The sequence below is a fragment of the Schistocerca gregaria genome, chromosome 6 (genome assembly GCF_023897955.1).
Source record: "Schistocerca gregaria isolate iqSchGreg1 chromosome 6, iqSchGreg1.2, whole genome shotgun sequence".
Lineage (NCBI taxonomy): Eukaryota > Metazoa > Arthropoda > Insecta > Orthoptera > Acrididae > Schistocerca > Schistocerca gregaria.
In genome coordinates, this window is record NC_064925.1 from 421,551,544 (window position 1) to 421,572,769 (window position 21,226).

Below are 21,226 nucleotides of genomic sequence, written 5' to 3' on the forward strand. Positions count from 1 at the left end.
CCCACCGGTTCCGTATTCTGCTAACAATCATTGGATCTCGACCAACGCAAGCACAAATGTCGGGATACAATAAACCGCAATCGCGATAGGCTACAATCCGACCTTTATCAAACTCGGAAACATGATGGTACCCATTTCTTCTCCTTGCATGAGGAACCACAACAACGTTTCACCACGCAACGCCGGTCAACTGCTGTTTGCGTATGACAAAACGGTGGGAAACTTTCCTCATTTAAGCACGTTGTAGGTGTCGCCACCGCCGCCATACAAGGTTGAATGCTCTGAAAAGCTAATCGCTTGCATATCATAGCATCGTCTTCCTGTCGGTTAAATTTCGTGTCTGTAGCACGTGATATTCGTGGTGCAGCAATTTTAATGGGCAGTAGTGTAACTATGTATTTGACAGTGGCATAAAAGCAGAACTCTAGATAGTACAGAAGATAAATATAGCACTTCATAGGTAAATTGCTGTTTACTCTTTGAAAAGTACTGCATGACCCTGGCTCGACGCGATGCAAAACTTTTGGACTGCAGTTGGAGACAAACTTCTCATTAAGCAGAGTAAACCTAAGCTCCACCCACAGAACCTCGGGAGCTGGTCACCGATATTATATGAGCATTTATAGTCGTGCCGCTCTGTCTTCCATACTGGGCAGGGCTGCGACATTTTCCGGTTAGATCTGTGGTGATCATTTCGCTTATGTGTTTCAATACAGCAGTGTATTTGTTGAAGGACATTTCGAAGTATTCCATCTCAACTGTGTTTTCACTACTATTCAGTTTGCACTGAAGCAACAAAAGTCATGGGATCACTGTTAATATCGTGTCGGACATCCTTACGCATGTCGTGGTGCAGCACCTCTACGTGTCATGGATTGAACAAGTCGTTGGAAGTCCCCTTTAAATATTGATCCTTGTTGCCTCTATAGCCTTCTATAACTGCGAAAATGTTGCCGCTGCAGGATTTTGCTCAAGAACTGACCTTTCGATTAAGTTCCAAAAATGCTCGGTTGACGTCATGTCAGGTGGCATGGGTGCCCAGATAATTCTCTCAAATTGTCCAGAATTTTATTCATACCAATTGTCAACAACTGCGGCACGGTGACATGGTCAGTTGTCATCCGTAAACATTCCAACGTGTTTTGGGAACATGAATTTCATGAATGGCTACAAATTGTCTCCAAGCGGACGAACGTTAAGTTTCGTTACACCAGACGACCCAGTCCGTACCATGCAAACATGGCTCACACCAGCCACAACCAGCTCGCATAGTGCCTCGTTGACACCTGGGGTCCATGACTTCGTGACGTCTGTGTCATACTTGGGCGCTACCATCAGCTCTTATTTACTGAAGTCTGATATCATGAAACCAGGCCACGGTTTTACAGTCGTCTAGCGTCCAACCTATATGGTAATCAGCCAAGGAGACGCGCAGCAGGTGATGCCGTGCTTCTACTAAAGGCACTCAAGTCGGTCGTCTGCTGCCACATTGTGTACCGTGATTCGTCGCTCCGCACTGTTCAATCGTCCTTAGCCAAGCGATGCGTCTTTTGTTATTTACCGGCATGATGTGTGGCTTACGAGCAGCCGCTGGCCCATGATATCCAAGTATTCTAAAAAAAAAAAAAAAAAAAAAAAAAAAAAAGGTTCAGATGGCTCTGAGCACTATGGGAATTAACATCTGCAGTCATCAGTCCCCTAGAACTTAGAACTACTTAAATCTAACCTACCTAAGGATATCCCACACATCCAAGCAGGATTCGAACCTGCGACCGCAGCGGTCGTGTAGTTCCAGACTGAAGCGCCTAGAACAGCGCGGTCACATCGGCCGGCCAAGTTATCTCAAGTCCCGCCTAATTGTCATAGTACTTGCAGTGGATCCCGATGCAATCTGGAGTTCCTGTGTGATGGTCTGGATAGATGTCTGCCTGCCCTCTTCAACAGTCGGCGGCCTATGTCAGTCAACAGACGAGGCCAGCCTGTACGGTTTTGTGCAGTACGTATCCCTTCACATTTCCACTTCACTATCACATGCGAAACATTGGACCTACGGATGTTTAGGAGTGTGGAAGTCTCACGTACAGACATAAGACACAAGTGACACCGAATCACTTGACCCGTTCGAAGTCCGTGAGTTGATCTCTCACCATGTCTAATGAGGTCTCTGATATGGAGTACCTTTCAGTAGATGGCAGCACAATGCACCTAATATGAAAAAAGTATATTTTTGGAGATGTCCGTGTAGTTTTGATCACAGAGTATATTTGTTAAGGAAGTTGAGTTTTACTCTCTGTCGGTTAAATATCATCTCAGGTTGTATATTGGCTACCTTTCCGTTGAGGAGATAAGTACAGATTTCAGCCCTGCATGGATTCGGGCACATATTTCCTGAGACTAACATCAACAGTGGGAGTTCCTGCCTCTTTCTCAAAAGCTTTACTTTGCTCCACTGCGTCCACGTCATCCGAATGCATTAGTGTGTGACGCATATCGCTACCATAGAAGTTGAATAATAATGGTGCTAGAACTCAACCTTGGTGTAGTGCGTAGTTGATCGTAAATAACTTATCAACATCCGTTCCTGTACTTTAATAGTCTACATCTACATTTACACTCCGCAAGCCACCCAACGGTGTGTGCCGGAGGGCACTTTACGTGCCACTGTCATTACCTCCCTTTCTTGTTCCAGTCGCGTATGGTTCGCGGGAAGAACGACTGCCGGACAACCTCCATGCGCGCTCGAATCCCTCTAATTTTACGTTCGTGATCTCCTCGGTAGGCATAAGTAGGGGGAAGCAATATATTCGATACCTCATCCAGAAACGCACCCTCTCGAAACCTGGACAGCAAGCTACACCGCGATGCAGAGCGCCTCTCTTGCAGAGTCTGCCACTTGAGTTTGCTAAACATCTCCATAACTATCACTCTTACCAAATAACCCTGTGACGAAACGCGCCGCTCTTCTTTGCATCTTCTCTAACTCCTCTGTCAACCCGACCTGGTACGGATCACACACTTATGAGCAATACTGAAGTATAGGTCGAACGAGTGTTTTGTAAGCCACCTCCTTTGTTGGTGGACTACATTTCCTAAGGACTCTCCCAATGTATCTCAACCTGTTACCCGCCTTACCAACAATTAATTTTATATGATCATTCAGACTTCAAATTATTCCGTACGCATACTCCCAGATATTTTACAGAAGTATCTGCTGCCAGTGTTTGTTCCGCTATCATATAATCATACAATAAAGGATTCTTCTTTCTATGTATTCGCAAGACATTACATTTGTCTATGTTAAGCGTCTGTTGCCACTGCCTGCACCAAGTGCCTATCCGCTTCAGATCTTCCTGCATTTCGCGGCAGCTTCTCTGTATACTACAGCATCATCCGCGAAAAGCTGCATGGAACTTCCGACACTATCTGCCAGGTCATTTATACATATTGTGAAAAGCAATGGTCCCAGAACACTCCCCTGTGGCACGCCAGAGGTTACTTTAACGTCTCTCCATTGAGAACTTCATGCTGTGTTCTGTTTGCTAAAAACTCTTCAATCGAGCCACACAGTTGTTCTGACATTCCGTAGGCTCTTACTTTGTTTATCAGGCGACAGTGCGGAACTGTACCGAACCCTTCCGGAATTCAGGGAAAACGGCATTTACCTGGGAGCCTGTATCTAATATTTTCTGGGTCTCATGGACAAATAAAGTGAGTTGGGTCTCACACGATCGCTGTATCCGGAATCCATGTTGATTCCTACAGAGTAGATTCTGGGTCTCCAGAAACGACATGACACGCGAGCAAAAAACATGCTCTAAAATTCTACAACAGATCGACGTCAGAGATATAGGCCTATAGTTTTGCACATCTGCTCGACGACCCTTCTTGAAGACTGGGACTACCTGTGCTTTTTTACAATCATTTGGAACCTTCCGTTCCTTTAGAGACTTGTGGTACTCGGCTGTTAGAAGGGGGCCAAGTTCTTTCGCGTACTCTGTGTAGAATCGAATTGGTATCCCGTCAGAGGTCAGTGAGTTAATTTAGAATATTATTTAAGAGCTTTGTACGTTGAAGGCATGGAATAAGTTTCTTCAGTTGCAGAATATGTCGCTCCAAACAGTGTCCCAGGCAATTGTTTAGTCTGTGACAGGTGTGCTGGGGGCGACATAATTCATTGCAGGACGTGGGAAGTAGGGGCCGCGTGGCATCACCTAAGTGACAGCCGCGTGAAGACGTGACCCACAAGGCGGCGTCGATGCGGCCATGTCGACGCGGGCGGAAGTACTCAGCACCCCGCAGTGATACGGCGAGCTGTCTCCCCGCTGCGTGGAGCGAGGGTACAGCAGTCTGGCGCGGAGCGTGGGACAGTCGGCGCAGCTGCCGTCTAATTATATCGTGCCGGGCCGAGCCGGGCCGTCAGCGCGCGATGACTGATATTCGGGTGGGCGGCAGGAAGTGGGAGAGGGGAGGGGCGGGGCAGGGTGGAGAAGGGGGAGGGTGGGGGCTCCATTCACGACGCGAGGCTGCCAGCGCGACCGAGCGCCCACGCCACGTGCCTGCGGCTATAACGAGCTGTGGTATTCCGTGTGTGTGTGTGTGTGTGTGTGTGTGTGTGTGTGTGTGTGTGTGCGCTCGTGCGTGCGTGTCGCGAAACTAACGCCGGACGCGTCCGACTCCCGACCCGCACGCCGGCCGTGCTATGATCGCGAACGAAATAAACGCCTGCAGTTGCTGGAGTCTCTCCAGCAGCTGCTAGGGGGAGATCATAGCCGGCCGTACCGGATGCAAGCTCTTTTTGGCTCGGACCGTAACATTTCTTTTGCCTCACTTTTTTTTTTCTTCGCCACTTTCGTTAGATCCACACAGTTGGTGCTCTCGCTCCGAGAGGCAGGTGGCCGCCACAGTTGACACACTAGTACGGTCGTAAATCCGAGAGCTATTCATAAAGTTTTAATTCGGAAGCAGCGGAAATGTTCCAACCGCGTCAAGCGAGTCCACGGGATCAAAGTAATGTTACCGCGCGGTGCTTTTTGAATGGGCTATGCAATTTTGTTCCGCTTCCTCTCACAGCGTGCCATGGACCTGTGCAGTGAAGATTTCAAAGTGCATCGGCAAACAAACAAAAACCGATTAAGTTACATAATGGCAAAGGGCACACATTCTTAATGGAGAGAAATCTTCGCAGATAAAAGTAACGATAGGACACGTCTGTACATAGGACGGGAAACTAACCTAGTGTGGATTATTATATTTTAATATAAATACGATTGAACCTTTTCATTTATCAGAGAGGTAGACAAGAATTGATATGCTGTATTCATTCGTTTTAAATGATCCACTCTGCAGCGGAGTGTGCGCTGATACGAAGCTATCCGGCAGATTAAAACTGTGTGCTGGACCGAGACTCTTGTGGAAGAGGATGACCGCAGCATTTACGAAAGACTATGTAACATCAGTATGACCTTATTGTAATGTTGTTTGTGTATTGCTATTTAGCCTGAAGATGTGGTATTCCCTAGAAACATGTCGGTAAATAAATAAGTAATACAATTGTTGACAAAGTTTGTGACTGGTAGTGGTAACTAAAACAAAATAAAAAATCCTTTACATGTAACTTAACTTGCATTATGAAGTGTCTTCCTATGCTTCCTGTGCCCCCTACATGCAGTCACATTTACTTTCTATTACTGGTCGCAGAACGCAGGCTAAGTATTGTCTACCTTTGCACTGGTCGGTGTGCAGTCGATACTTTAGGACTGCACACTAAGGACTGAGCTATTACGGTAAGAAAAAAAGGAATAAAAGTGAGATAGTGTTAATACTTTCATCCTTCTTTACCTTCTCTGCATTACTACAGATGACGTGTTACTGAGCACATTTATGCTGTGCATGCAGTACACGTGAGGTGCCTAGTTGTTTCCACTGCTCTGTGTGGAATACATGAGTTCTAGTACACTTCACTAACCTGCTGTCTTCATGATGATGATGTGTCCAGCGCAGAAAACAGCACGCAGGTCGTGGATTCTTTTTCTTGAGGCTAAAATTAACTTCGCAAGGAACTACTGCTACGAATAAACTATAGCTCATTTGGGATGCCATTCGCGTTTTTATTGATATAGACACGAAAAACTATTCCTGATCACAACGTATTGAACATATCTTTCCACACTCACTCTATCTGGCTAAAATAACATGAAATACATCCTACCACAGACAACATGTCTGTCTACTGGAACGGTCAGAACTGGAGAGCCGGACTGCCCGAGACACTTCGCGCGCCAAGCTAGCAAGGCGTGACCCGAGCGCCACCGAAATGCATCGGCAGTAATATCGTCTGTCTTTTGTTTTAGTAATATTTTGATTTTCATAATTTTGAAGTGACTGATTGATAGCTGGCTGTTGAGAAATGTTTATTTTAAACAGTGCAGTAATTTGGATGACAGGTTTAATTAATAATAGCAATTAAAGTTTAAGATTTTGGCTCCCTACTGCCGAACACAGCAGCCAATCACAGAGGAGCAGCAGCACAAGGCACGCGGTCTTTCTCACGGGAGTGGTACCGAATCTAACATATGTCACCGGTACCTCATCCCACACTGCGTCATCTCTATGCTTCTTGCATCTCCACTGCCCTGGGAATAGCTTCCTGGAGCCTAATATGATGGCTGAATAAGGCAGAAATATTACACTATGCAAACACAACTAACGAGGAGCGCTCAAAGCGTCACTTCCGCTAGTACCTCACCTCATCTCATTTATTTATGAATCTCTGTTTGCCAGAGTAAAATAACTAAATGTTGTTGTTGTTGTGGTCTTCAGTCCTGAGACTGGTTTGATACAGCTCTCCATGCTACTCTACCTTGTACAAGCTTCTTCATCTTCCAGTACCTATTGCAACCTACATCCTTCTAAATCTGCTTAATGTATTCATCTCTTGGTCTCCCTCTACGATTTTTACCCTCCGTGCTGCCCTCAAAGACTAAATTGGTGATCCCTTGATGCCTCAGAACATGTCCTACCAACCGATCCCTTCTTCTGGTCACGTTGTGCCACAAACTTTTCTTCTCCCCAATCTTGTTCAATACTTCCTCATTAGTTATGTGATCTACCCATCTAATCTTCAGCATTCTTCTGTAGCACCACATTTCGAAAGCTTCAATTCTCTTCTTGCCCAAACTATTTATAGTCCATGTTTCACTTCCATGCATGGCTACACTCCATACAAATACTATCAGAAACGACTTCCTGACACTTAAATCTAAACTCGTTGTTAACAAATTTCTCTTCTTCAGAAACGCTTTCCTTGCCATTGCCAGTCTACATTTCATAACGTCTCTACTTCGAGCATCATCTGTGGTTTTGCTCCCCAAATAACAAAACTCCTTTACTACTTTAAGTGTCTCATTTCCTAATCTAATTCCCTCAGCATCACCCGACTTAATTCGACTACATTCCATTATCCTCGTTTTGCTTTTGTTGATGTTCATCTTATATCCTACTTTCAAGACACTATCCATTCCGTTCAACTGCTCTTCCAAGTCCTTTGCTGCCTCTGACAGAATTACGATGTCATCGGCGAACCTCAACATTTTGATTTCTTCTCCATGGATTTTAATACCTACTCGGAATTTTTCTTTTGTTTCCTTCACTGCTTGCTCAATATACAGATTGAATAACATCGGGGATAGGCTACAGCCCTGTCTCACTCCCTTCCCAACCACTGCTTCCCTTTCATGTCCCTCGACTCTTATAACTGCCATCTGGTTTCTGTACAAATTGTAAATAGCCTTTCGCTCCCTGTATTTTACCCCTGCCACCTTTAGAATTTGAGAGAGAGTATTCCAGTCAACATTGTCAAAAGCTTTCTCTAAGTCTACAAATGCTAGGAACATAGGTTTGCCTTTCCTTAATCTTTCCTCTAAGATAAGTGGTAAGGTCAGTATTGTCTCACGTGTTCCAGTATTTCTACGGAATCCAAACTGATCTTCCCCGAGGTCGGCTTCTACTAGTTTTTCCATTCGTCTGTAAAGAATTCGTGTTAGTGTTTTGCAGCTGTGACTTATTAAACTGATAGTTCGGTAATTTTCACATCTGTCAACTCCTGCTTTCTTTGGGATTGGAATAATTATTTTCGCCTTGAAGTCTGCGGGTATTTCGCTTGTCTCATACATCTTGCTCACCAGATGGTAGAATTTTGTCAGGACTAGCTCTCCCAAGGCCGTCAGTAGTTCCAACGGAATGTTGCCTACTCCGGAGGTCTTTTTTCTACTCAGGTCTCTCAGTGCTCTGTCAAACTCTTCACGCAGTATCGTATTTCCCATTTCAGCTTCAGCTACATCCTCTTCCATTTCCATAACATTGTCCTCAAGTACATCGGCCTTGTATAGACCCTCTATATACTCCTTCCACCTTTCTGCTTTCCCTTCTTTGCTTAGAACTGGGTTTCCATCTGAGTCCTTGATGTTCATGCAAGTGCTTCTCTTATCTCCAAAGGTCTCTTTAATTTTCCTGTAGGCAGTATCTACCTTACCCCTAGTGAGATAAGCCTCTACATCCTTACATTTGTCCTCTAGCCATCCCTGCTTAGCCATTTTGCACTTCCTGTCGATCTCATTTTTTAGACATTTGTATTCCTTTTTGCCTGCTTCATTTACTGCATTTTTATATTTTCTCCTTTGATCAATTAAATTCCATATTTCTTCTGTTACCCAAGGATTTCTACTAGCCCTCGTCTAAATATAACTATAACTATAAATATAACTAAATATTCATTCAAAACCATTAGTTCATTATCTCAGAGCACCCTTAGTAGAGCTATCCAGTGTTAGTAAGATCTGTAACATCCAGTGTAGCATATTATTAAAAGTATATGGATAGCTATTAGTGGAAAATAACATGGGTCGTGTCCATCATTCGCCTTGATGAAGGGTACAACTCTGATGGGGAGTTGAGATGTCCGAATGTAAGGCATTGGCAGCCCACTCTTTCTGATAACGTGAAACCAGGGAATGTAGTGTTTTTGGGCGCTGAGTCTGGAACTAAGTCGACATTGTAACTCATCTTAAATGTTTCCCTCTGGGTTGGTGTTCGGACCCTGGGCAGGCCAGTTCATTTCAGGAATTTATTGTGTACAAACTCTCACATCACAGATGATGCTTAATGAATGGATGCATTATCATGCTGATGCAAACAATCATGGCCCAGAATTTTTTCTCTATTGTACGCAGTACACAGAGTTGTAAAATGTGTTCATACGTTTCCACACTTATCGTTTTCTTAAGAGAAATAATGAAGCCATACCTTATCACCCCATCTTCTCCATACTTAAGTGTTGTGAGTACACATGATGGCAGGTATGTTCTCCAGGCATTCTTCAAACCCAAACACTTGCACGTGATTCCTAAACAACATAGCGCAATTCATCACCACAAATAGCTTGTTTCCAGTAATCTACTGTCCAGTTGTGTCGCTCTTTACATCATTAACCGTTGCCTAGCACTGTTCACAGAAATTTATGGCTTATGAGGAGCTGCTCAACGGTTGTTCCCCGTTATTTTCAATTGTCTGTGCACAGTCATTGTGGTAGCGGGATTACTGGTGTCTCTTTGGCCATCTCGAGTATCTTCTTCCGTTGATTTTACAGGATGCTTTTACATTCAGCCTTCGCAGTTTTCAGCGGTTCTTGTCCGTCAGAAAATGAGATGTCCGCCCCCATAGCTGAATGGTCAGCGTGACGGACTGCCGTCCTAAGGGGCCCGGGTTCGGTTCCAGGCTTGGTCGGGGATTTTCTCCACTTAGAGTCTGGGTATTGTGTTGCATTCATCATTTCAAATCATCTGGCACGCAAGTCTCCCAATGTGACGTCGAATGTAATAAGACCACGGCGGCCGGACCTCTCCCGTATGGGGCCTCCCAGCCAATGATGCCAAATGCTCGTTTCCATTTCCGGTACATGAGATCAGCCTGGTCTTCATTTAACTGCGGCTGCCCCTCTGCGTTTTCACTTCACAGTCGTGTAAACAATTGCAAAGCTTTAGAAGGGCCGGAATATCCTGATGGATTTGTTACACAAACGCCATCCAGTGACTCGTCTACTATAGAAGTCAATGAGCTCTTTAGACTGGCCAATTTTGCTGTTACTGAAACTTCCTGGCAGATTAAAACTGTGTGTCGGACCAAGACTCGAACTCGGGACCTTTGACTTTCGCGGGCAAGTGCTCTACCAACTGAGCTACCCAAGCACGACTCACGCCCCGTCCTTACAGCTTTAATTCCGCCATTACCTCGTCTCCTACCTTCCTAACTCCACAGAAGCTCTCCTGCGAACCTTGCAGAACTAGCACTCCTGGAAGAAAGGGTATCGCGGAGACATGGCTTAGCCACAGCCTGGGAGATTTCTCTCGAATGAAATTTTCACTCTACAGCGGAGTGTGCGCTTATATGAAACTTGCTGGCACGACTCACGCCCCGTACTCACAGACGTGCTTGGGTGGCTCAGTTATTGTTTGCGAGAGTGAACTAACTAAATATTCATTCAAAATGCCCGCGAAATGCAAAGGTTCCGAGTTCCGGCACACAGTTTTAATCTGCCAGGAAGTTTCATATCAGCGCACACTCCGCAGTAGAGTGAAAATATTGTTCTGGAAGCATCCCCCCGGCTGTGGCTAAGCCATGTCTCCGCAATATCCTTTCTTCCAGGAGTGCTGGTTCTGCAAGGTTCGCGGGAGAACTTCTGTGAAATTTGGAAGGTAGGAGGCGAGGTACTGGCGGAATTAAAGCTGGGAGGACAGGGCGTGAGTCGTGCTTGGGTAGCTCAGTTGGGATAGTTGGCCTTTCGCTGTGCTGCGGTGAGGACGCGCTGTTTGTGTTCCTGCCGCGGAGCGAGCGCTCGTGTTGTTTACATCGTACTCGGCCGTTTCGCGCGTGCCGTACTCAGCTTATGGATCACTATGGCGCACCAGTACAGAAAATCGACGCTCAAATTTACGTTCCACAACGAATCTGCACGGCCCAAAGCACTTGAATTCGAACGATTTCTACGAGAAGAAGTTAAAATCCCGGCGACCGACATTCTCGGCATTCAGTTGTCCATTGTGAGCAGTATCATTAACGACGCAGCATGTGAACGGATCCTTCGGGAAACGAAACAGGGCCTGCGTTTCTGCCATGCTGATGGCAATGTGGGGACTGTGCACGTCGATTATTCTGGCATGGGACTTCGCACGATCAGACTTTTCGAACTTCCTTTCGAACTACCGGTAGAGGACGTCGTGACAGCGCTGCGCCCCTACGGCACGGTGCATGATCATATTGCGGAAAAATGGACGCAATTCCAGACATATCCTGTGCTGAACGGAGTTCGTCAGGTCCGAATAGAACTTAAAAGACATGTACCTTCATATCTGAATATCAGTGGCTGCCGTGCCATCGTCATCTACGACGGGCAACCGAAGACCTGCTCTGGTTGTGGGAAGGAGGGACACCTCAGATCCGAATGTATCCAACGTCGAATCACTCAACTGCCGCCGGCTGCCGAGGACCCGCCGTCGCAGCCGACGCTGCTTCCCGTGACTTACGCAGCAGCCCTCACGACAGCTACCACTTCACCACCACAGTCGACATCCACTGTTGGGTCGCGGCCCCATCCTCCAATACAGTGCGATGACGACACACCAGTTCCACAAGTTACGGATTCAACTCCGACGCAGCCGCCCACGTCGACGGATAACAAGATACATGACGACAGCATGGCCGTAGACTCGCTTATTGTGCCTAAGGCTGCCTTTGTGCCGGAACGTCGTGAATCTTTGCCATCGTCTGACACAGAAGGACACACCAGGAAGCAACGCTCTCCGAAGCGACGGAAGCGGAGGCGTAGAGCACCTTCCGAACGAGATGCGACACAGCCTCCAGAGGACAACGACTCCACCTTCAATGACGACGCTACCACAGAGGCAGCCGCCATTTGCTGCAGTGTGGCACCAGCGAACGGAACTGAGGACAAACCACACGTATCTACAGTGGCAAAATCGGATGCCGATACGCCGGACAGTTGCTGCCTAGCACCTTCTGGAGTGCAAGCACCCATGCCGTGTCCTAAAGAAGCTAGGGAGACTGATCTGGCTTTGAGTTCCCCGACATGGGCGGATGACCACGACGACGACGCCATCATGGAAGTTACGCCAACAGGGCCCACGCCATTGGCGCCGGCTCTCTAGAAAGGACTGCAGGTGAGGTTTGGGGGGATGCGGAGGTGATAGTACAGTCCGAAGCGTAATTCCAGTCTTAATGGATAACTTAGCACCTGCGGTTCGGCAACAGGCTTATCGTATCGCCACGATTAACCTCAACACGATACGAACGGCAGTGAAGATCCAGTTGCTGCGTGAGATGCTTCGTTCTTCGGACGTTGACATTGCCCTGTTGCAATAAGTGTTTATAGCGGCCCTCCCTGCTTTCTACGGTTATGTGAGACATATGTCACCGGCGGACCGAAATGGCAGCGGTACGGCAATACTAGTGCGCGATGGAATTGCCATCGAAGAAGTGACTTACCTTCCGTCAGGAAGGGGGCTGGCGATCACAGCACTGGGCACGCGCATTATTAACATTTATGCTCCATCAGGAACTGACCAACGCCGCAAACGATCGCTGTTCTCCCTCCGAGGATATCGCCCCTTTCTTTATCAGTCGCTTCGATCAATATATCTCTGCTTCGGGCATGGATGTGTGTGATGTCCTTAGGTTATTTAGGTTTAAGTAATTCTAAGTTCTAGGGGACTGATAACCACAGCAGTTGAGTCCCATAGTGCTCAGAGCCATTTGAACCATTTGATCAATATATCTTCGGCGGCGACTTTAACTGTGTGCTCCACCCCAAAGACCAAGTCCCTCATTTCTCGACTTGTCAAGAACTTAGGCTCGTGGTTCGTGATATGCTTCTCACCGACACGTGGGACACACTACACGGTGACCGTCCCGGACCGACATATCTTACTAGTCACTCAGCCAGTCGCCTAGACCGCATTTATGTCTCACGAGCTCTAGCGCCGGGAGTATTGGACGCCGAACTTTGGCCGCTTGCCTTCTCCTATCATAGCGCTTTCATATGCACACTCACGCTACAGCAGCAGCGGATATGGCGCAGCCGAGGACCCTGGAAGCTGAATGTGGCAGATCTTCAAGACCCGGAATGCCGTCAGATTATCGCCAACACATGGATGGATTGCGAACGTCGTCTTCCCCGATACCCTTCGACTCTAGCATGGTGGGTGGAATGTGCTAAACCAGCGTTTCGGCGTGTGCTAACACAGTTCGGAAAAGATATCGCAGCGTGGCATCGTCACACATTGGACTTTTATTACACGATGCTCCGCGAACTCGCCAGACAACCACCATCTCCAAACCGACAAATGGAAAGCCGCCGGATTAAAGGTAAAAAATTCTCGCTTACGAGGAAACGTTTGGAGGGGGTCGCCGTGCGATCGCGACGTCAAGACCGAGCGGAAGGAGAAAACCCGTCTATGCATCACATCGTGCTTGACAGCCCCCGACGCCGACAGCAGCTGATCACGGATCTCACATTGCCAGGTGGTAGGCTCGTAATGACTCAGGCAGCGGTTACAGAAGTCTTTGTTGATCACTATCGCCGGTTTTACGACGAGGTGAATACAGAGGAAGCGGATGGGCACGACATACTGCAGCACGTGTCGCACACCCTCGACGATGCAGCAGCGACGACGCTGTTAGCTGGACTTACGAGGGACGACATCGAGGACGCGCTTAACAAGGGAGCACTCAACAAATCTCCCGGGCCAGACGGACTGCCGCTCGACTTTTATCGGACTTTTTGAGCTCTAATGATGCCCCGATGGATCACCATGTACCGAGAACTGATGCCACGGTTCCCACGTGTGACATGGATTCGTGGAAGGTCTCCTCATACCGATACACAAACTTTCCGAGGTCGGACGGTCGGGCACTACAGGCCAATTACAATGCTCAACGCGGACTATAAAATCTTCGCCCGACTACTCGCCAGCAGCATAAAGAAGGTTCTGCCCCTACTCCTCTCCATGGAGCAAACGACACAGGGCGAAGTGACCAACATGCAAACGGCAACCAGCTAATGCAGGGATTTAATAGCTATCGCCACATACTGTCGCCTTCGAGCTGCTCTGATCTCCATTGATTTCGACCACGCCTTCGACAGAGTTCAGCACAAGTTCCTCCTGTCCGTTATGGCCCGCATGGGCTTTCCGCCTGACTTTCTCGACACCTTTCAGCGCCTTTTCCGTGGAGCTGCATCCCGTGTACTGGTGAATGGACGGATTTCGGGTCCCTTTCCGATCCGACGGTCAGTTCGCCAAGGATGCCCGCTCTCCATGATCCTTTACGCGATCGCACTCGAACCACTTGTCGGAGGGTTGAAAAACAGGCTCTCGGGCATGTCATTGAGGGATCACACATTTCACTTCAGGATATATGCTGATGACCTTCTGTTACTTGTCCAATCTGGTGACGAGGTACGCTCGGTGATACAATGGATCAATCGCTATGGATTGGCAGCGGGCAGCCTCATGAATGTGGCCAAGTCGGCAGCGATGCCCATTGGGAGAGGTCTACAGGAGGACGCTTTAGCCTCACTCCCACAAGTCAACAAGATCCGGTTCTTGGGCATAAGATTTACACAGGATGTGCGCCGCACGGCTGCCATGAACTATGAGTTCTTGGGCATAACATTTACACAGGATGTGCGCCGCACGGCTGCCATGAACTGTGCACGGTTACTACAGGCAATGCGCACAGAAGTTCGCCGGAACCTACTTCGACAGATGGACTTCCTACAGCGTGTGGAATACCTCAACCTTCACGTGGCGACTAAGATGATCCACATGGCTCAGGTCCTACCGATATCGACAGCGTTGGCACACAGACTGCAAGCAGCGTTTGGATATTACCTTACCGCCGGACACCTATTCAAAGTCCGCTACGAAACGCTCACCCTCCCCCCGCGTGATGGCGGACTGGGACTTATAAATGTACGAGCGAGAGCTACAGCGTTATACTTGTGCACAATGATGAAATTGTGGACCCACGAAGACGCTTCCCTTACGGGACATCTGTTAGAGGAATTGCTGCAGGCGTCTCTTCTGCCACCTGTCACGATTGCGCACACTACACCCTCACTCTCGCACCTCTCGGCATTTATTCTTGAGTATAGTTACGTGCACCCAGACCTCCCCAACACTCGCACTCCCAAGGCGAGAGACGTTTACCGGCTGCTGCTACGGTCCATCACTCGCAATACGATTGAGAGGAAAAGCCCGACCACCCTATGGCCTGCAGTGTGGAGAGCGGTCCAGAAGCCGTTTCTCCCCACGCGGGTACGAGCAGCGTGGTACCAGGTCGTGAACGGGAAGGTTGTAACACGACAAAGGCTGCACGCTATTGGGATGTCGGATTCCCCCTTTGCCCACGTTGCCACCTCGTGGATACTGACGAACACCGTTTAACATGTGGATCGGCGTTAGAGGTATGGCTGCTAGTGCACAAGATCCTCGCCTGTTACCTACGTATCGCGCCTCACACAATTGACCACGGCTCCTTCTTTGTCCAGAGGATACTTATTTCCCACCTGCGAAGACTCACGCTCTCACATGGTTTAAAGGCATGTCCATATACTACCTCTTTCGAGATGATGAGGAAATGGTACTTGATTACTGGCAATTTCTCCAGGACAGTCATAGCACACTTGAGTGTACACCCAGATACCGACAACTATTTGCGAACTATCTGCGTAGTGTCTTCGATAACCCCCCCCCCGCCCCCCTCACAGTTGGGGAGTACCGGGCAGAGCTCCACACGCTGTGAAATGTTTTATCAAACTGGAACATGGAATCTGTACGCAGATGAGCCATGCACAGGGAATGGCGTGCGGGATTTGCTTACATTTTTCTTTCTTTATTATCTATCATCATGCTATTTGTTTCGAATCCTAATTCATAGTTTAGAAGGAACTCTTGTTCTGTTGTTGCTACGGATGTACATTCTACTTTTGTTTGTCGTAACTGAACGACGCCTTTTCCCATATAAAAACAAACATTTGCTAGAGAAAAATTTACAAAAAAAAAAAAGTTGGTAGAGCACTTGCACGCGAAAGGCAAAGGTCCCGAGTTCGAGTCTCGGTCCGTCACAAAGTTTTAATCTGCCAGGAAGTTTCATATCAGCGTACACTGCGCTGTAGAGTGAAAATTTCATTTGCTGTTACTGCTTCCCTACTAACCACGCAAAACGCCTCGCCTCCTAGGTGGTAAGTCCGCCTCTGTTGACATCTGGTGAAGATGCGGGTATGCTACTGATCAGGTAATTTATGTGTGGAAAATGCAACTGACTTGAGATGCGCCAGTCGCTAGTTTCCCTTCCGGCAGTATCTCTCCACTAATAGCTGAGGCCTGTTTGGTAGGAAGTGTCATTTTCGAGTCGATAATCGAAACTTTACATATCGTAGATAGTGTATTTTTATGTCTGTGGCCCGAGTGTGCCGCACAAAACAAGATTCACTCTGGGAAGCGACTGTGAATTCCACTGCAACCAGATGGTGCATTGTGAGGGCGGAGGCGGTGTGCCAGTGTCTGGTGGGTTGTCAACAGTGGGTGCGGTTTCCGAGCCGCGCCGGCCTACTTTTAGAGCTGGCAGCGGCCGGCCTGAATGAACCTCTCCTCCCTTGCGCCCCCTCTCCACTCCTACAGTCTCCTCTCGTCTCGTCTCCGTTGCCTCCCCGCCCTCCCTTCCTGTGGCTCACCGCCGTTGACTAATTCGAGGGCCCTCGGAGGCACAATCAGCCGCCCCTCCGTTGTTCCCGCACGTTAACGAGCCACTCGCCCATTAAGCGGCCGCTGAAAGAATGGCCCGCCGCGCTGATGTATAAGGCGAGAGCGGAGCCGGGCGGCTGCGTGTGCTCCTCTGAGAGGACACGCTTCGCCATCCGTCCGCAGCTGGCTGGCGGCTGGCGCTGCCTTCTGCCACTGGAGCAACGGTAGCAGCGCTCTCATCTCCCTCTAGGGCAAGGCTCTGTCTGGTCCCAACGTTGTAATAAACATGTCAACAACCTGCCTAACCAGTACCAGAATGAATCTTCTACTTTGCAGTGAAATGTTTGCTGTTTTGAAATTTTCTCGCATAAGCTGAAATCATCACTCCTGCTGTAAGATGTCGCGGTCTCCAGACCTTCATTACTTACATGTTCCGCCCTCACAATCATGTTCTGCACATCAAGACGCTTCATTCGAGCCCCAACTCGATAAGATAAAGTCAGTATTGTATGAATTCATGTAAACGATATGCAATTGACAAGTGAGCACACTGTGGCCGAAATACTCGAGGCTGGCGTCACACGTCCTTTCCAGACAAGGCGGTGCAGAGGCTTTTAGTTCGGGAGAGAGGCCGCACAGTGGGACGCCAGGCTCTCCAGAGGACGACCCAGCCCATGTCGCCCGTTGACCGCCCATAGTGGACAGCGTCGGCCCGAATGGAAAGGGGGGGGGGGGGGGAACAACCCCGTGTTTCCGCTACATTGTTTCGGAGCGGCCAGCCTACGCATTCTTTACACATAGCACGCAGTTTCAGAGATTTTCACAGGGAGACAGCAAGGGGCAAACGCCAAAGCTACAAGTTTCCAGATTTGTCGCCTTAAACGAAACGTCATTCTCCTGTTTTAGAACAGCAATGCTGATTAGCAGACGATATTTCTGACGCCTTGAGCTGAAGGAATAATGGAAGAGACCGAAAGATATACACCTTCACGTCTGGCATGGAGAGGCATGGTTCCGTTGTCGCTCTTGGAGCGAGAACACGTAATGAGAGCGTGCGCGCTCGTACATGTACTCGAAAGAGCGAGGGACAAGCCTCTCCTCAGGACTTCACTGGGAGAGCACCTCTTGCGAGAGCGAATAAAAAGGCGACTCTATAATGAGTCCTTGCGATTAAGCGTTGGTCACTGTGTTGGCCGACATACTTACTGCGCAGTGTGAACGGACAGAGTTATAGTTAAACGCCTGCGAGCGAATTGTGAGTGGCATCGTTGTGGACTGGTTATCTGACTGGTGTATCACGCCTATAGTTAGACTAGGGGCGAATTGGAATCCTTGGCTTCATCAAGGCATAGGGAAAGTTTGATTGGCGAAGGTCAATCCAGATAGAACAAGAGTTAATATTATTTGTCAGCAGCGAGCGGCGCAGACAGCAGTCATCGCAGCATACGGTATTGTGCGCTACAGCTATTGCGAGCCTCATATTTCCTCCAGAACTGTACACTTCACTGAACTTCACACGCAACAGCCTCGACCATACCTAGTAACATTCTAAAGGATAATTATTCAAGTAGAGTAGGTGCACCTCTCAGCCATTCTGCCAAGTTAACAACCATCTTAAAGTTTGTGTAGAAATTTCATTAGCGAATCCTATCCTTGAAAGGTAACTTCACATTCCGAAAAGAACCAGGATATAACTTGTTCAATTCATAACTAAAAGTGTCATTGTGATTTCTCAGAATTTTTGCAAAATAAATAACTTTCGTTAGTTTCATGTTTTTCTTACACTAACTAGCACTACTCCAGTACCCAAGTATCCCACTAGTTACGTAAGAAATTTTGTGAATTTTTGTTTCATTTCCTTACAGCGGACGACTCCAGACGATATTTATTGCTGAAAGTTTTTTAGGCATTTCTCTTTAGAACGTTAGGAGCGTCTGTCTGATTTCTGTAGTACTGTGGGGGTGGAAATTGCATCTTGCAATAGCCACAGGGTAAAGGGTACAGCTCAGATTAATCCGTTGCGCACAATAACAGATCAACCCTACGCCTCAGACTGCGACACATAGCTAGCCCTTTTCTCGCAGCATGTCTTGCGAACCATAGATGAAGGGCAACGGCTATCGATGTTCATGCGACAGCATGTTCACCTAATACATTCTAAAACGTCGCCTATGAAAACAAGAAAGGTGGCTACACTGAGTCACAGAGCCAGAGATTGCGCCAAAGATTATTATTCCGCCGCCTCCACTGGGTGCAGTAATAGTTCAGAGGATGTCGAGGGCAGTCGTTCTGTTGGGCGAGAGATTAGACGAGCTGAGTGTTGACTGAAATGTTGTACTGTTCGGTTGGTGTAATGTATAGATAGAAGAAGATGCAGTAGTCAGAATATATTTGAGAATGGAAATGGGCTTTTGATTTATGATGCTGGTGTATGGGAATATTTTCGTCAATATATAATGAGGTAAAAAGGTATTACAGTTTCTTTTAATAACAATTTCTCTTGCTCACAGGTACAGTCAACAAAGCATCGGGCTCGTGTTCATTTATTAGACTTATAATTCTGGTTTCTATGTGCAATTATAGTATTTCTGGTTTTTCAATAAGTTCATTGTAAATGGTGTTGAAAATATTTTGTCGTATTGAGAAAGAACCGAGCTAAATACATGTACGTTGAGTCATACTAGCACACACAGAACACTTATTCTTGTGCTTTGTCGTTACATAGCTTTTACAGTTGCAGGGGACTTAAATAATCAACTGTGTTAATGGAAATTCCTTGTCATTCTTCATTTTTATTTTATGCAGTCAGATTGCGGGCTAATACTACTCAGGGCCAACAGGTTACGACACTTTGTAAGCGGTCACACAGCTAGTAAAATTATCGCATTTATTGATTAATATTAGTCTTTTTTTAATTAAGGCCCCCTTCAGGTGCTCATACCTCAAGTCCTATTAATGATAAAGTGTAGGGTCAAGTAGGTAGCTCTTGGGCTGTGGACCATCTGTATACCCAACAGAAGGATCGTCTTAGCGTCACGGTCCTACATTACAGTGTCACAGTACGGTAGTACTTGTGGAAGCACCATTAGTTCACGGACTCCTCGATGGTGGTGGTGGTGGTTTGTGTTTAACGTCCCGTCGACAACGAGGTCATTAGAGACGGAGCCAACCTCGGGTTAGGGAAGGATTGGGAAGGAAATCGGCCGTGCCCTTTCAAAGGAACCATCCCGGCATTTGCCTGAAACGATTTAGGGAAATCACGGAAAACCTAAATCAGGATGGCCGGAGACGGGATTGAACCGTCGTCCTCCCGAAGGACTCCTCGGAAAATACCACAAAAAGAATTGTTTTTGCTACATTTTTGCCGTCACTAGCGGACCAGAACCATGCCGAGAAGATGGCTACGCAGAGAAAGTGGCTGAAACTTTTACAACATATTCCTAAGATCCCGATCTCAAACAGTCTTGAAAACTTCCTGGATAACTTTATCCGTTTCCAAGAAACAGTAGTTCAAAGTTACCCTACTTTTACACTTAAACGGAGTATGAGTGAAATATAAATAACAGAAAAAAATTTGTCGAACTTTAACATTATATTCTCTATGTATTTATCTAGAAGAACCATCTCCCCGTTTTCAAACATCTTTTTCTGTTAACGAGAAACACTCGAAAAACTTGTTGATTGCATACCAAAACCCAGCGACGGATTCGGAAACGGCTAAGTACAGCAAATGACTGTATTTTTTACGATGTATTCTTAAGATCTCAGTCTCTAACAACCTTGAAAATTTTCTTCCTATCTTCATCCGTTTCTGACATACAGAGGTTCAAAGATAATTGTACATGGAAAACACGCCCGTAAAATAAGGTGTGAAGCGAAAACGTAGTTTCTAAAGGAATGAAATTAGAATTATATTAATACTGTCAGCTGCGCACGGGCGTTGATATAGATCAACGAGGACAGGTGAAAATGTGTGCCCCGACCGGGACTCGAGCCCGGGATCTTCTGCTTACAGAGAACACGCTCTGAGTGTGTTGGGGTGGGACACTACGAATGTAGTGTGTGGACATACAAGGTGAGAATGTGAGTCTCGCGGTAGGCGTGCGCGAGATAGTCCCTCAAGTCGCACTGTCATCTGTACCCTCGGTGGCTCAGATAGCCGGCACGGTAGCTCAGCGTGTTCGATCAGAGAGTTATGTGCCCTCTGTAATAAATAACCCGAGTTAATCGATCATCAACGAACTTAAACGGACGTCTGACGACATCCGCCCCGAGCAGACTCAACGAAAAAATGCGAACAAAAAGAGATAAAAAAATTATGGATAGAGCGTCTGCCATGTAAGCAGGAGATCCCGGGTTCGAGTCCCGGTCGAGGCACACGTTTTCACCTGTCCCCGTTGATCTATATCGAC